At 35.2% G+C, this 17,683-nt stretch overlaps 1 long non-coding RNA gene across 1 annotated transcript in view; it reads left to right on the top strand.

Moving 5' to 3' along the window:
- LOC105500825 overlaps positions 1-14,597 on the top strand; it is a 153,925-nt gene extending 139,328 nt beyond the window's left edge. Inside the window, exon 3 of the long non-coding RNA XR_001000088.1 lies at positions 12,646-14,597. This is a non-coding gene — a long non-coding RNA (uncharacterized LOC105500825). The remainder of the gene's footprint in view (positions 1-12,645) is intronic.
- The last annotated feature ends 3,086 nt before the right edge of the window (positions 14,598-17,683 follow it).

The following is a 17,683-nucleotide window of genomic DNA, read 5'->3' as shown; positions in this document are numbered from 1 at the left end:
ACTGAAATGCTTACTGATAGCATAAACAATAAATTAACACATATTTTGTATGTTATATTAACATATACTGTGTTTTTACAATAAAGTAAGCTAGAGAAAAGAAAATGTTATTAAGAAAACATAAGAAAGAGAAAATGTATTTACTGGTCATTAGGTCAAAGTGGATCAAAATAAAGGTCTTCATCCTCTTCATGTTGAGTAGGTTGAGGAAAAAGAGGAAGAGGTGGCCTAAATCTGGCTTTCTCAGGGCAGAGAGAAGAAGTGGAGGAGGTGGAAGGAGAGACAGAGTAGGCAGGCACACTGGGTGTTAACTTTATGGAAATATATTGTGATTTTTGCTTGACTTTTTGCTTTTTTTATCCTGAAAATATTCCTATATGATACTAATCCTTCTATCATTTTCTTTAGTTTCAGTGCCCACCATTTCATAGAAGGAGTCAAAAGCAATCTTGAGTAATTGGAACTCTACTGCCAAATTCCCTAAGATCCATTTATTTTCTGGCTGTTTCTATGTCTTCTTTCTCATTGTCTGGCAGTGGTTCAGAAGTGATCATCTCCATCAAGTCATCTTCGGTTAATTCCTCTGGTGTAGTAACTATTAGATCTTTTATTTCTACATGACCCATATCATGAAATTATTCACCAAACCCCATTATTTTTGCCATATTCACATTTTTCATTATTTCCTTGATTGGCTTTTTATAAATTCCGTGAAGTCATGCACAACATGTGAACACAGTTTTCTCTAGCAGGAATTTATTGTTTTAGGCTTGGTTACTTTCAAGGCTGTTTCTATAACAGTAATGAAATTTTCAACAGTGTAATCCTTTCAGACTTTTATGATCTTTTTCCTATTGGGGTTTTCAACCACAGAATTTTTTTTATTTGTACAGATGTAAGGGGGTATATTTGCAGTTGGTTACATGGATGTGTTGCCTACTGGTATATAAGTCCGTTCTCACACTGCTAATAAAGACATACCCAAGACTGGGTAATTTATAAAGGAAAGAGGTATAATTGACTCACAGTTTCACACGGCTGGGGAGGCCTCATAATCATGGTGAAACGCGAATGAGGAGCTAAGTCACGTCTTAGATGGTGGAAGGCAAAGAGAGCACACTTCCCTTTATAAAATCATAATATCTTGTGATACTTATTCACTATCATGAGAACAGCATGGGGAAAAACCCACCCCCCATGACTGAATTACCTCTCACTGGGTCCCTCCCACAAGTAGGAATTATGGGAGCTACAAATTAAGATATGATTTGGGTGGGGACACAGCCAAACCATATCAATACTCATATTTGTAGTTGACAAAACTGAGATATAAATTGGCTAAATAACAAGTCATAAGGCTTGTAAATGGCAGAGGTTAGATTCAAATCCTCACTGTCTTACTCTACATTCCTCTTCTATACTATATTCCTACTCTATATTCCTCTTCATTTAGTGATTCATCTGCCAAACATTCATTTATTGTGATGCATCATTTTATAAATACCATAGAGCACATTTTAATAAGGCAATGGAAATCTTCTAAGCTCTAGAAAAAAAATAAAATTGTGACATTTTGTAATAGGTTCAAGGAAATCCTCAGGATCGTTAATGTATGGAGAAAAATGGACTGAGAGTGCTTTTTACGACTATTAGGATTATTCATTTAAAAATAATCAAATTCTGAAATTTGATTTAAATGTAAAATATGATTATGCTCAAAATGGTAACCAGTTCTCTCAAAAAGAAAACAAAGAAAATAGAAGACTTTGAGGAGGATATCATAATTTGAAAATGCAAAACCAGTTTACCATATTTTAGGTAATTTTTGTGTTTAAGATTCTCTCTAAAGATATTTTTGACACTATAGAAAGTTATAAGACATTTTTTAAAAATGTATCAGACCCTCAAGAAACAATTTAACTAAACCATGCTTCAGAAAACTAAAACTAAACGATCCAACTGAGCCTGATAATTGAAACCTAAGTTCCCAAGATTCCTAAATAGCTCCCTGGGACTATCTTTAGTGGAGAAAGAACCTGCCTCATTAGGGTATTCACATAATATTTCAATTATGCTAAATACATAAACCTTCAAATGCAGTCAACTTATAGAATTTTAATTTAAAGATTATTCTCTATCTTCCTTGTTATCTATTTACCTAATTAGGAAAGAGCAAATACAAATATTATTTTTCTAACAAAGTGGCTGATAATAAATTTATGAAGTTCTGGTTGTTAATTAGAGAAAGAAATAAAAGAAAAATTACATTTAACAATAAGAATGATATCATCCGTTGGGCCGGGCGTGGTGGCTCACACCTGTAATCCCAGCACTCTGTGAGGCCGAGGTGGGTGGATCACGAGGTCAGGAGATCTAGACCATCCTGGCTAACAAGGTGAAACCCCGTCTCTACTAAAAATACAAAAAATTAGCTGGGCATGGTAGCAGGAGCCTGTAGTCCCAGCTACTCGGGAGGCTGAGGCAGGAGAATGGCATGAATCCTGGAGGCAGAGCTTGCAGTGCGCCGAGATTGTGCCACTGCACTCCAGCCTGGGTGACAGAGTGAGACTCCGTCTAAGAAAAAAAAGAAACAAAGAAAGAATGGTGGCATCCATTTCCCTACTCATTTTATTGCCTCCTATAAAATTAAAGATAAGGCTAGGTGTAGTGGCTCACGCCTGTAATCCCAACACTTTAAGAGGCCCAAGCGGGAAGATTGCTTGAGCCCAGGGATTTAAGATCAGCCTGTTCAACATAGCAAGATCCCGTCTCCACAAAAAATGCAAAAATTAGCTGGGTGTGATGGCATGTACCTTTAGTCCCAGCTACTTGGGAGGCTGAGGTGGGAGAATTGTTTGCACCTGGCAGGTCAAGGCTGCAGTTAGCCATGATGACACTACTGCACTCCAGACTGGGCAACAAAGTGAGACCATGTCTAAGGAAAAAAAAAAAATCTAAAAGAAAAATTAAAGATAGCCAGACATAATCACATATTAAGATGATTAAAATAATATGCCTAAATCGTTCACCATTTACAAAGATATTCATTAGAGTCTTAAATATAAGATTTAAAAGATGAATTGCTTTCAGTAAATAATCTTGCATGTACATTAAAACATTTAAAGAGTTCACTAGACCATATGGTCTCAAAAAACATTTCTCTCACATTAGGCTTTCCTCTTTCTTTAAAAATAAATGTTTTAAACCAACAACGTCAATTAGGCTTTATCTGAGCCCCCAATTCTTTAAAAATAATCAGTAACTTTAAATTTAAAGATTTTTTTCTGTCCCTTTTTTTTCTTAGAGGGTGGTTTGTATTTAATATAATATATTTAAAACAGGTACAATTATGATATTTCCCTAATTCCAATGTTTTCAACAGCAAAATAACATTTTTGTGACAATTGCAATGACTTTTTGTGAATTCTGCCTGTACCTTATATATGGGAACTATGTACCAACATGGAAATGTAGAGAAACCCAACAATTTTCTTAGAAAGACAGACTTATTCCTGTCACAGTGAAGGTCACACGTATTCTCAGGCCTGTTGAACATCTGAAAAGCAGAGATTTTGAAGAGAGATTGCTTTTTTCCCCCTGTGTAGCATTTTGAAATATTTCTAAGTGAGGAAAAAATATGACAGGCACAGAAGTGATTTCAAAAAAAAAAAAAAAAGAAAGAAAAAAAAAAGATGGTGGAATAGGCAGCTCTAAGCTCCTTTTCTCACAACTAAAACATTTAAAAAACAATGAAAAACCGTCAGAACCAACTTTGTCAGAACTCTGAAAAACAGCCAAAGATTTACAGCAACCAAGTGAACCCTGAATCAACAAAAAGCCAACTTTAAAATGAGAGAGAGGATCTGTGGCGTTGTTACTTGCTCTTGTCACATCTCTTCCCCAGTGTGGTGGCAGTCCTAGTCCTGAAAACAATTGTCCATGTTGCTAGGGTGTCATCGTGGTCCTTGGATTCAGAAAAAAAAAAAGCATGCCTTATTCATAAATTATTGCGTAAATCTGTTCTTACCTACCTGGAGACAAGCTGAAGGACTAAGAAAATGTGCTCATCTCTGTTTCACTGGACTCACTAAAGGCCAGAAGAGTAATAGGCATTTTTTGAAAACACTGGTGAATAACAAACCACAGATATCTGGGGCAAAAAATCATGGCTGAGATACACATACAACAGAATTCCTAAAACCAGAGAGGAAAACCTGCTAGACAATTCTTTGGGAAATGAGGGTGTTCAAAGTCACCTGTGTAGATGGGGGACCTTAGAAAGCTATACACATGATGAGGACAAGGTGCATGATCAAAAGCTTTTGCAAAGATCAGGGGCTCTCACATTTGGCCAGTCTCTAGACTCAGTGCAAATCTGGTGAAAAGTGTCGAAGGAGAGCTGCAGCATGAAATCCACTGGCAAAAAGTAAGAGACACAAGTTTTGTTAGTTTGTTTTCTAGCTCCTAGTGTTCAAAGAAATGTATATTGAAACACTACATGAATACAGCTACAGAACAAAGGCTTCAGTAACCAACACACAGCAATGAATACAATCTCTGCAAAACAGATCGGAAAAGTTACTAGACAAATAGATTATGAAAGCCTTCAAAATAAAAACAAACAAAAAACACACCCTGGGAAAAGCAAAGAACCTGATTTCTAGAGTTACCACATTTTAATATTCAAATGTGCTGTTTTCAACAAATAACCACAGGGAATACAAAGAAACACACAACTATGTGTCATTTAATGGAACAAAGTAAATCAACACGAACATTAGATTAAATAGACAGAGATTAAATAGACATTAGATTAAATAGACAGAGATTGTCTTGGTCCATTTTGTGCTGCTGTAACAGAATACCTGAGACTGGGTAATTTATAAACTCTAGAAATGTATTTTTCAAAGTTATGGAGGCTAGGAAGTCTAAGATCAAGTCACGGGCTGGTTAATTATCTGATGAGGGTCCCGTTCTTGCTTCCAAGATGGCACCTGTAATGCTTCATCTTCTAAAGGAGAGGAATGCTGTGTCTTCATGTGGCAGAAGACAGAAGACTGAATTCCCTCATTATATAAGGGCACCTAGGGCTGGGTGTGGTGGCTCACACCTGTAATCCCAGCACTTGGGGAGGCTGAGGCAGGCAGATCACGAGGTCAAGAGATCGAGACCAGCCTGACCAACAAGGTGAAACCCCATCTCACAAAAATTAGCTGGGCGTGGTGGTGGGCACCTGTAGTCCCAGCTACTCAGGAGGCTGAGGGAGGAGAATCACTTGAATCCGGGAGATGGAGGTTGCAGTGAGCCGAGATGGCATCGCTGCGCTCCAGCCTGACAACAGAGTGAGACTCCATTTCAAAAAATAAATAAATAACAATAAAAATAAATACATAAGGGCACCTAATCCCATTCATGAAGGTGGAGCTCTCTTGACTCAATCATCTCTCAAGGCCATACCTCCCAATACTGTTGGATGGAGGATTATCTTTCAACACTAATTTTGGAAGTGACAAAAACATTCAAACCATAGGGCTCTGTCCCTAGGCCCCCCAAATTCAGGTCCTTCTCAAATAAAGAATGTATTCTTTTCATCCCAAATGTTAACTCATTTTTGTACCAACATAAAAGTCTAAAACATAGAATCTCATGCAAATCAGATATTGATAAGACTTATTTTATAAGATTTATCTTGAGGCAAATTCCCTCTACAACTGAGAAGCCTGTGAAAATAAATTATGTGTCTCTAAAATTCAATGGTGGAACAGGCATAGAATAGATTTTCCCATTATAAAATGGAAAACCAGAAAAGAAGAAAGGGACAATAGATCTCAAGTAAGCCAAAAACCCAACAGGGCAATCAAAATTAAATCTTTAGGTTTGTGAATAATCTTTGACTCCATGGCTTACCTCCTCAACACACTGGGCTACAAATTAAGTCTCCAAGGTCCAAAAGCATACAACCTTCATGACTTTGTTAGGCATAGCCCACAGCATGGCTCTTGTGTGCTGGAGTTGGGTGCCTGTGGCTCTTTATGAGTGGCATTGCATGCTGGTGGCTCCATAGTCACTGGGTACTAGGGACATCCCATCCGCCAAGACTCTACTAGATATAGGTTTAGTGGACACTTGCTGCAGTGGCTCTGCCCCTGTAGCCGGTCTGAACCTCAAGGCTCTCTGAGGCATACTTTGAAATGTACGTTGAGGCAGCCTGCCTCCACAGCTCCTGTACTCTGCATTCCTGCAAAATTAGCACCATTTGAACTCTGCCAATGTTAATGGCTCTACCTTCTAGAGGTGCAGCTCTTGACTCACTCGGGCCTACTTGAGACATAGCTAGGATAGTTAAGGAGCACTGCGTAGGAATGTGGGGAGCAGAGATTCAAGATGGCCAAGGATGTGATAGGAAGAGTATCCTTAAAGATCTTCAAGATGTGTTCAGATCATTCTCCTAATGTCTTGATAAGTAGCAAGTAGCTTCATTCTATCCACATTAATCTCCTTACCAAACAGGCACTTGGCCGCCCCCTTTCTTTTCCCTCTGAAACATGCTTTTATATTCTTTGCATAGCCTGGCTGAGAATTTTCCAAATCTGTATGTTAAGCATTCCTTTTCATTACAAAGGTTATCTTTAAATCATTTCTCTCTTCTCAAATTTTACTATAAGCAGTTAAGAGAAGGCACACAGCATGCTAAATACTTTGCAGTTTAGAGATTTCTTCTGGTCAATATCCTAGTTCACTGTCCCTAAGTTCTGCTTTCCACAAAGTCCTAGGATATGGATATAATTCAGCAAAGTACTTTGCCATTTTGTAACAAGGATGGTCTTTCATTCAGCTTCTAATGATATATTCTTCATTTCCATATAAGACCACATCAGAATGGCCTTTACTGTCCATATTTCCCACAAGATTCTATTTACAACTACTTAAACAATGTCTAAGAATGATTCACTCTCTATGTGAAGTTTTCTCTTTTCTGTGCCCTCATCAGAATCACCCTTCATTTTCCATTTATGGCAAAACAAGCTTCTCAAGAATTCACTTCAAAACTTTTCTAAGCTCTACTTATTACCCAGTTCAAAAGCTGCTTTAATACTTTTAGGTATTTGTTATAGCAGCACCTCACTTCTCTGGTATCAATTTTTTCTTAGTCAATTTTATACTGCTATGTCAAAATACCTGACACTGGATAATTTATGAAAAACAGAAATTTATTTATCACAATCTGGCAGTTGGGATGTCCAATACGAAGGCTCTGGCAGGATTCTTGTTTGGTGAGTGTTCAGTCTCAGCTTCCAAGATTGCACCTTGAATGCTGCATCCATGGATGGGAAGAGCACTGTGTCTTCACATGGCAGAAGACGGAAGGGCAAAAGAAGAATAAAGAAGAATAAACTCCTCCCCATCAACTTCCTTCACACTTGTTGTAAAGGTCCCTACTCCCTTTTATAAGGGCAGAACCTCTAGACTCAATCAACTTTAAATGGTCACATCTGCCAACAATGTCACCTTGGTGGTGGTTTCAACATAAATTTTGGAGGTGAAAATGCATTTTAACTATAGGAAATATATTACAATAACTTTAAAATGTGTTCAAAGAGTTATATAAAGCATAGTCAAAGGACTAAAAGAAATAAGGGAAGTGTGGTATAAACACAATGACTATATCAAAGACATAGAAATCACAAAAAGGAACAAAACAAAAATTCTGGTAATAAAATATAATTACTTAAATAAAATTTTATTAGAGGGCTGCAAAAGCAGATTTGAACAAACACAAATCTCCAAATTAATCTTTGGTTGATTGAATATAAAAACATTTGAATTTTGAGAGCAGAAAAAAAAGAATAAAATTGAACAGAACCTAAGGAACTGTGAAACACTATCTAGTAGAATGAAACACACATTACCAGAGTTCCTGAAAGTAAATCAAGAGAAAAAAAGAAAGAAAGAATATTTAAAGAAACAATGACAAAAACCTCCAAAATTTGTTGAAAGACATAAACTTACGAATCTAAGAAATTCAATAAACTCCAAGTAGGAAAGAACTCACATAGACACATACCTAGACTTATTATAATCCCTCCATTGAATGACAAAGATGAAAGAAAAACCTTGAAAAGAGCAATAAAGAAGTGACTCACCCTTTACAAGGGAATCTCAATAGAACGAACAGTTTCTCTTCAGAAACTATGGGAGTAGAAGAAGTAGTAGGGCATATTTAAAGTATTTAAAGAAAAAAAATTAAGTAAATGAGAAAGATCTTTATCAGATAAACAAAAGACAAAAAGGTTTATAACTACTAGACCTGCACTATAAGAAATATTAAAGGGAGTTAATATGAAGTTCAGATGAAAGAACCCTTGACAGTAACTTGAAGTCATTTGAAGAAACAAAAATCTCCAGTAAAGGTAATTATATTGGCAAACATAAAAACCAGTATTATAAAATTTTTGTTTGGTTACTCCACTTTTTTATGTCCTACATAATTTCCAAACTAAATATATAAAAGTAACTATAAATATATATTATTGAGCAAAAGTATTAACATGTAATTTCTGATAACAACATAAAGGGTAAGGAGACAGAACTGTGTAGAGTTAGAGTTTTTTTATATTATTGAAACTTATAAATGTAATGTTTAGTGCAATCCCCATGGTAATCACAAAGGCAACTTCTGAAATATATACAGTAAAGGAAATCAGAAGGATATTGTGATGGATAATTTCTTGTGTCAACTTGACTGGACTATGGAGTGCACAGACACTTTGTGAAACATTATTCTAGGTGTTTCTGTGAGGGTGTTTGGATGAGACTGACATTTAAATTGATAGACTGAGTGAAGCAGATTGCACTCCCTAATGTGGCTGTGCCTCATCCAATCAGTTGAATGCTTGAATAAAGTAAAAAGCTGACCCTCCACTGGGTAACAGAGAGTTCTTCTTGCCTAATCATATTGACTCTTCCTTAATCCGAGCCTTCCAGACTTTGGAGTGGTAGAGCCTGACAATAAGCCTCAAGATCCTCAACTCTTACCAATGGAGTAGGTCCTAGTAGTAACAGTTGAAAATAAATTTGGCATCTGCTTTAATTGATTAAACAGCAAAATAAAGATGGACACTAATTCACTAATTCTCTTTTCCATTCAATAAGATTATATATATATATATATATATATATATATATAAACTCTAGCCCTATACAGTTCTGTCTCCTTACCCTTATGTTGTTGTTATCAGAAATTACATATATATATATTTTTTTCTTTTTTTTTGAGGTAGGGTTTCACTTTATCACCCAGACTGGAGTGCAGCAGTGTGAACACAGCATACTGCAGCCTCAACCTCCCAAACTGAAGCAATCCTTCTGCCTTGGCACCTCAAGTAGCTGGGACTACAGGTGTGCAACACTATGACCACCTGACTTTTCTATTTTTCTGTAGAGATGGATTTTCCCATGTTTCCCAGGCTGGCCTCCAATTCCTGGGCTCAAGCAATCCGCCCATCTCAGCCTCCCAATGTGGTCGGATTACAGGCATAAGCCACCATGCTGGGCTGAGGACCAAATATGCAATTCATTGTCAAGAAGAGTAGATTTTTCCACAGTCTTCCTTTAGTATCATGAAAAAGAGAACCAATTCCAGTGTTCTAGAAGTACAGTTCTGAATTTTTGGTGCACATAAAAAAGTTAATTCCTTAAGTATCAGAAATAATTACCTGTGGTAGTAACATTTTTATATATTTCGGCTAATTTTATAATGCTATTTTTATCCTGAATGTTCACAATTCAATGTGTTATAATTTTACTCTAAATTTATAAAAGTTTTGGGTCTGTGTGTGTGTGCGTGTGTGTGAATGTGTGTGTGTGTGTGCAGGTGCACATTATTGAAGTCTAATGTGAAGCTATTTCAAAAATAAAGCAAGTAAAAGTAGCATAAGGTCTGTGTTTTTCATTTTGTGGATACTAGAATATCAGAATTTATAATATTTTTCTCTGTGATGCCTTTCTTAAGAAATGCATCGACTTTGGTTGTTCCACTGCATATGCAAACAGATATATAAAGTCACTTCTAAAAGAGGCTTAAAAATGTCAGAATTTTAATGTGAAGTTGAGAGTGTTAGAGAAAAGTCAGTTTAGTATAAACTCTAGGTTTTCTCTCACATTTGAATATCATCCTATCTTCATTCAGGTTAACTTCCTACATCACACTACATGGTACAGCCTGAAAACATGCCTCAAAATCCTCGACTGTTACCAACGGAGTAGGTCCCAGTTGTAACAATTGAAAATAAATTTAGCATCTGATTAAATTTCTCTTCATTCAAAATTAGATTACATAATAACTATTTTTGAGGCAACTTACCTTATATTTTCTGAGATGCTTATGTTGCTTTAGCTGAAAGTCTGGGAAAAAAAATAGGCAGATAGGAGTGTGATAATGAAGGAGATACTGGGATCCTGTTGGATCAGAGACCATACCGAAAACAAAATAATTGAAATAAATATACCAGAATTCTTCCTAAGTATATATTTGCTGATCTTTTCAAATCACTATGAGTTTGTCTTTGTTTGTTATGGATGAAAAAGGATATTTTGTGGAATTAAGTTTTGATATTATATTTCTTTTTCCTCTTATATCAGTTAGAAGCTTATGCAATACTTTCTGTAGGACGAGTACTCTGGAAAAGAAGATCAATTAATACATAAATTTTTGCCGGTGGTATTGATTGGAACAATATTTTATATGAAGTATAAAGTTGTCACTCCATTACAAGTTAGAATATGCTGCTTTTCTTTAAAATATGAAATATGTTTTAAAATGAAGACAAGGATGAGGTAGCATCATACTGAGATAGCATTATCTGCAGATCTTCCTATAAATCTATAGATCATGCTTCAACTCTATGCATTTAACACATTCCAGTGCTCCCTTTATATTTAAATGATGGAGAAAAATCACAGATTTCTACTGACGCATTGTGTTTTTTTTTTTTTTTGAAAGAAATAACTTTGAAAAATAACTGGCTTGCAATGCATACAATTTTATGTAAAAACCTTATTTAATTCATCAAATAGAATATTTTCAGCTGGAACAAAAATAGTTCCTTCTTAAGCTCCTAAAGAAAGATGCCACCTTAAAAATTATTCAGGTAAGAGTGATATGTGAGAAACTTCACTCTTTGACAATTTATCAGAACAACTGATTATGTACTTAAGCATGCATAAATACACTTTCTATACACATTTAACCTAACCTGATAACTTTTAACCCATAAACCAATTAAATTAAATCATTCCAAAGTGATCTTATATTGCTCATGTTATAATAAACAAGTTTTTCTAGCATAACTATTTTTCAAAATTTTGATTGCATAGAGACTCGAGGTAAATAACAATATAATCCATAATAAAACGTATCTAAAACATAAAGTCCAAAGTTTACTTGCTCTGTATTTGTTGATTTTCATGTATGCATTGCACTCCTTGTTATTGATAATGGTGTGGCATTATTCAGACACAAGTAGTTTCACTTAATGGATTCACTGATAAATATCCGAGTGATTTCATTAGTGAGTTATGCTATTTAAATCACTCAGATATTTATCAGAGAATCCACTAATAATTGTATAATTACTGGATCATAATTTGTGCTAAAATACAAAGTTCTTTATCATCTTTTATTCCTTTCACTCATTCTGTCATTTATTCAACAAATAGTGACTTGGTGCTTCCTATGTGTCAGCATTGCTCTGGACTCTGATTCTAGTAGTGAGGCAAATACGCAATTGTTCTTAGAACTTCTATTTTTAGTGATAATGGACAAATATTAAACCAAGTAAATATTCTAACTACTTTTAAGTTTTGAAATACTTCAGAACTAAGGCAGGGAAGGAGAAAAGGTTTCCAGAAGTTGCAGAGTTTAATATTAAGTAGGGTTATAAGAGAATATCTACTAAGAAGATAATATTTAATCAAAAAACAAAGAAAAACGATAGTAATGTTGTGTTCTAGGCAAGAATGTTGAAAGTATGTAAAAAAGAAAGTGCAAAGTTTCAGGGCTGAGGTCATATCTTTCCATTATGGCTTCAAAAGAGAAGCAAGAGAGAGAACAGTAGGATATAAGTAAGAAAACTAATGCAGGGTCAAATTATGCTGGACATTTCAGGCCTCTATATAGTTTATTTGTTGCCATTAAACATATTGGCAAAAAAAGTAAATTACTTTTAATGGCAAAAATCGCGATTGCTTCTGCACTAACCTAATACAAGGGCGATGGAATTTATTGCTTGTTGCTATAATCACTAATGCCTTTAACAGAGAAAATGATAGACTCAAATCAGCCAATTGTTAATTGAATGCGTGGTAGGAAAGTTACAATACATCCATGGAATTATTTAAAGAGACCGTAATTTCCTGGAAGTGGAATGTAATTGATGCTGATGATCTGGCCCAAGGTCTGATTATAAGAGGAGCAGAATTTCAAATTGAACTGTTTTCTCAGCAAGTCAAAATCAGGGTCATAAAGAGAAAGGACAGGACTCAGAGACTGTCCTGGATCCTGAGATAAGTGATTCAGGAACATTAAAGAACCAGATCTCCTCGAGCCCTCTAAGCCTAAAAAAGTGGTTCACTTCTCTTTTTTAGACTGTAACAGACCCCTGGAGAATTTCCACTGGACTCCCCTGAGGCAGATATTTTGCAGAAGAAAACTTCCCTCCATGAGATCTTCTCCCACATTCACTCTTGGCAATTTAACCAGAAGATATGGTTAAGTTCATTTCCGTGGGCTTTAGAACTTCTGGACCTTATACATGAGAAAAGAGATCATTCATGATTGGAGTCACCAGACCTGGTTAATATGTGCCAAAAGGAAACAGAAAAAGCAGCCCTGGTGGCCACATCTTGCAATTACTAGACCAGAGTATAAAGCTGGATGAGAGACACTTTGATGATATGAAGTATTAGGGTTTAAAAGGAACACCAAACTCAGTGGATTTCAAGAGCATCTGACATCAGTCCCAGTATGCCTTAGGCATGGCTCTTAGAAGCACTATGGATCACATTACATAGTGTCAAGTTTCCAGACCTGCCCTGATAGAGTGTTGTAGAACCAATATAAAGGCTGAGGCACTGGACAAGCTGGAGTGACTGTGCACTTCGCGATTCCCAATAACATTAGTTTCACTAAGTTTATAAAGATTGTACTTTTTACAGGCTTAACTAGTGGCTGTTGCCTATAGGCCAAGAAGGATTAGCAAATAATGCTGTTATGAAACAAATGTTGAAGATGATATACAATTCTAGAGGAGCAAAGGAAAGATTGTAGCATGTAATCAGTACAGAGAGATAAGGACCAACATAATTTCCATGCCAGTTATCAGCAACTCAACAATAAAGGAACTCTATTATGTAGAAATCTAAGACAATGGATAAGCTATCATCACAGTTTTTAGGGAAACTATAGAAAGGTTGCCAATAAGGATTTTTGTACATGTACATATATATTCAGAAAGCAGCTAATGTGGAGAAGCAGAAGGTCAGTATCAGCCACTCCAGTGGAAATTTCAATCACTCATCTACTTTCCAAGCCTGAGCCAACTTTCAGACTGAGAGTCCAACGATTAAAGCAGAAGCTGTGTTTTTCAGAGAAATGACCTGATGCCAGAGCAAATATATATTGTAAAGATAGTTTTCTTCCTCTACTCAAAGAATCTATAGCCATAGGTACATACGGAAAAGGGAACACCGACATTTTTTGTATAGTGTTGTGAATTGAAGAAAAGTCAACTTTTACCATAGCCTCCCTTCAAGAGTAGGTACACATGAAAATCAGGTAATACATTTAGTTTAACCACAAATTCATTTCACAGTGGATCCAATGAGTCCATATATGCACAATAAAACTTTACTTCCTGAATTCATAATTTAGATGTACATACATAGTAACTGGCAGGAGACTCACTCTAGCTCCTTGCAATGTGAATGAATAATAATAGTCAGAGGAAAGGTCAAGGAAAAGACTGAAAAAGTTCTTTAAACCGCAGCCAAAATACTTCATAAGAGCAATATTGCCTTCCAGATATAATAGGAGAGATCAGTGCCATTTTTAAAAACGTAAAAAGTTGCAGAGGCACAGTTTCTACTGTGTTCTCATTTAAGTCACTTGCTTCATCATATAAAAATCAAATACATGATGACAGATTGCAGTGAACTACAGGACACATACCCAAATGGTAGTCAAATACAAAGCTGTTCTGACAAGTGTGATATTACTGGAATGGGTAGACTTGGGTATGTGATACTTGTTAATTTTTATTTTTAGTTGCAGAATTTTAATTAGACACTTTTTTATAAATTTAAGTTTTTGATTGAAAACAATATATTTGCTTAAACATAAAGCACAGTATGTTTCTTTTACTGCTACAGGTGACAGTGTTTCTCAAGTTTATAGTGATCAAATTTGGTTATCCACTGAGTTCTAGGAAAGTCTTGAATTTTAATATTTTTAGACAGAAAGTTTCAAAGGTTTCTTTATTGTCAATAAGCTCTTCAGCTTGCATAAAAATAAAAACTAATAAAGGATTCCATTTCCATTTGTTATGTCTCACAATTTGTATTTTCTTGGATTCAGATAAAATGTTTCAAAATCTAACAAAACCCATTACATAAATTAACACATAACATTTTTTCTAACTTTGCTTGTCAAGATAATCTTATAAATAATGTATAAAAAAAAAATGTACTAATTTCTGGAACTGATACCACATCCTGAAAATATTAGCTGAAATTAACTGGAAATAAATGTGCAAAGTTCCATGCATTACAAAAAGAAACATGTTTAGATGAAATTAACTAGGTTGTTATAAATACCATCTTCAAAATTATTGTTAACCCTACTAAAGGTTACAAAATGTTTTTATTAAAATTTATTCAATCATTTGCCTAAGTAATAACCAAAGTAATTGTCATACACAAAAATATAGAATTTACATAATTAAATATTCAAAATATGAAAATGAAACATTAACTGCAAATTGTATAGCATTCTTTCATTTATTTAACCTCTCTGATCAAAGCAAGCTTATTCGTATTTGCCAAGCAATTGTTCTTCGACTTTTTTGAACTTGGTTAAAATGACATTTTAATGAAATAATGTGGGCATAAAATGGAAAACAGTAATTAAAGACTTTTCTTCAATTATACATTATTAGTGCCTAGCTTTTCCTTCACTTACTGTTTACCTTTCCAAGGCTAAGACCAGAAGACATCTGGAGATTCTAAGGAGAGTACTAGATCTGTCAAATATTTCAATATACACAGCTCTCATTCTTCTTTTTCCAATAACCTAGTGTAATTTCAGTAAAATAAAAGTAATAGTAGTCAATGATAGACATTTTAAGCCTACTGGTGTGTGTGTGTGTGTGTCTGTGTGTGTTTGTGTGTGTGTGTGCATTTTGGGTCTCTTTTTAGAGAAAGGAAAGGTAAAAGTTGCTTTATGCTGTGTTTGGTCATGCGCTTACTTAATACATTTTGTTTGAAACAACAGCCAAATAAATAGATAAATTAATTAAAATAACTTCAGCTAAATTGTCACACAAACTATATATATAAAGTTAAAACATGGATCAACAGTCTATTCTCTTTTAGGTATTTATGAAGAATAAGCACTCTGTCTCATGGCACATTTTTGAGAAAAAAATAAAAAAGAATTTTAGTTTTCTAAATTCTGAGCTTCAAATTCCTGCCTCCATGCACAACTACATTATTCCAAAGAATAACATCTGAAATATTATATATTGTTAGATCATTATTGATTTAATGATGGCATTGGTCAAGATGTAAAGAGCATTCTGTAAACTAGCACACGCAGCTCACAGCTTTCAACGCATTTTTTAAAATAGTATCTGTTTTCGTTTCTTTCTTTCTGTTTCTGAGACAGAGTCCTACTTTGTCACCCAGGCGGGAGTGCAGTGGTGTGATTATGGCTCACTGCAGCCTCGACATCCCAGGCTCAAGCAATTCTCCTGCCCCAGCCTTCCGAGTACCCGAAACTACAGACATGCGCCACCATGCCTGGCTAATTCTCCTGTTTTTGTTTTTGTAGAGATGGAGTTTCGTCATGTTGCCTAGGCTGGTCTTTCACTCCTGAGCTCAAGCCATCTGCTGGCTTCATCCTCCCAAAGTGCTGCAACTATAGGCTTAAGCCACTGTGGCCTGTCTATCTCTTTCCTTATTCTGAGCAGAAAACAAGAAAGCAACCATGGCAAGATCTGTGACATGGTAAACAAGTGCCGATGTAAACTTAGACATATCTAGATAATCTGTATTCTGTTTGTTTGTTTGTTGGTTTGTTTGAGACGGAGTCTCGCTGTCGTCCAGGATGGAGTGCAGTGGCCGGATCTCAGCTCACTGCAAGCTCCGCCTCCCGGGTTTACTGAGGCAGGAGATAATCTGTATTCTAATGCTCCAGAAACTCCATTATTTTTATCCTGGCCCTGCCCCAATCTTGATGCTCCCTTTTATTCTGGACTCTGCTCTGGAATGAATAGATATATTTATGTAGTTTCTGTTAAAGTTCTTGTCAACTATATTTTACGATAAAAAATTGCATTAAATTTTCTGTAAGGTATGCAGATACAGTTAAACATACTATTTACAAAACTGTACATTTTAAAGTTGAATTGATCCCTGCTAAGCTACATTGCATCTGTTTCTGTTTCTTTTCATTCTTATTTGGAGAAGTGGTGACTGAGGAAGAAATATTTCATTGTTGTGGTAGTTTCTTGAACACTAGCTTCTTATATTACTTGTAATATGTCAGTCCTAGAGCCATTTTTCTGCATGGGAGTTGGCTTCATATACATTTATAATGGCAGCAGGAAGCCTGAGTGTGGATGCTGAACTACATGCCACTTCCCAGCAAAGAAGGGAATACAATCACAAGAGGAATCTTCTTGACAAAACAAATGCTTCACATTGAAGTTATTTAAGATGTAGATTTAATTTCCATGGGGAAAGGCTGTATCGACATCAACAGCAGAATTTCAACCTGAAATGATGCAGAAATTCACTGCAAGCCAAAATTTGAAAAAGAAAACATGTAGGTCCTTAGTGAGTTATATTTTGTTTTTAGATAAAGATAAAAGAACACATGAACTTTTTAATGAATGTAAAAAGTTGAATTCATATTAATGTCATACTTTGGAACACCTTGGGTATACTTTCAAGTTGAATAAATTGTTGTTTTGATTCATTTAAGAAATAACCTCTGGATATTTCCAAACCTGTGTTCTTTCTAATGTCATTCAAATCATGTGTAGTAGTTTTCATACAATCCTGGTTTAAAGGTGGTTGTCTAATTTCTTAGTGGCTTTTCCTGAATGTTTTTATATCCAAAACTACTGAAAAATGTATTTTATGCATTACAACAAAGCTAAACTTTAGTAATGATCCTGAAAACAGTTGTAGAGTGAATTTAAACATTTGAGAAATATTTTAAGGAAGCAACAGCAGAATAAATAAATAGTAAAAGATATTTTTGATGTGAAATTCAATATTACTCTATATATGTATGGTATCTATCTATCAACACTCTCATGAAACTGCCTATCAAAACAAAAAGGACATAGCTCATACATTACAAGAATCAGTGAAAAAGATAGAATTGTTGAGCCCAGTTAAA

This window comes from Colobus angolensis, unplaced genomic scaffold, assembly GCF_000951035.1.
Source record: "Colobus angolensis palliatus isolate OR3802 unplaced genomic scaffold, Cang.pa_1.0 Scaffold69, whole genome shotgun sequence".
Classification (NCBI taxonomy): Eukaryota; Metazoa; Chordata; class Mammalia; order Primates; family Cercopithecidae; genus Colobus; species Colobus angolensis.
Note: the sequence above shows the minus strand (reverse complement) of the source record. Positions and strands in the feature narration are given on the sequence as shown.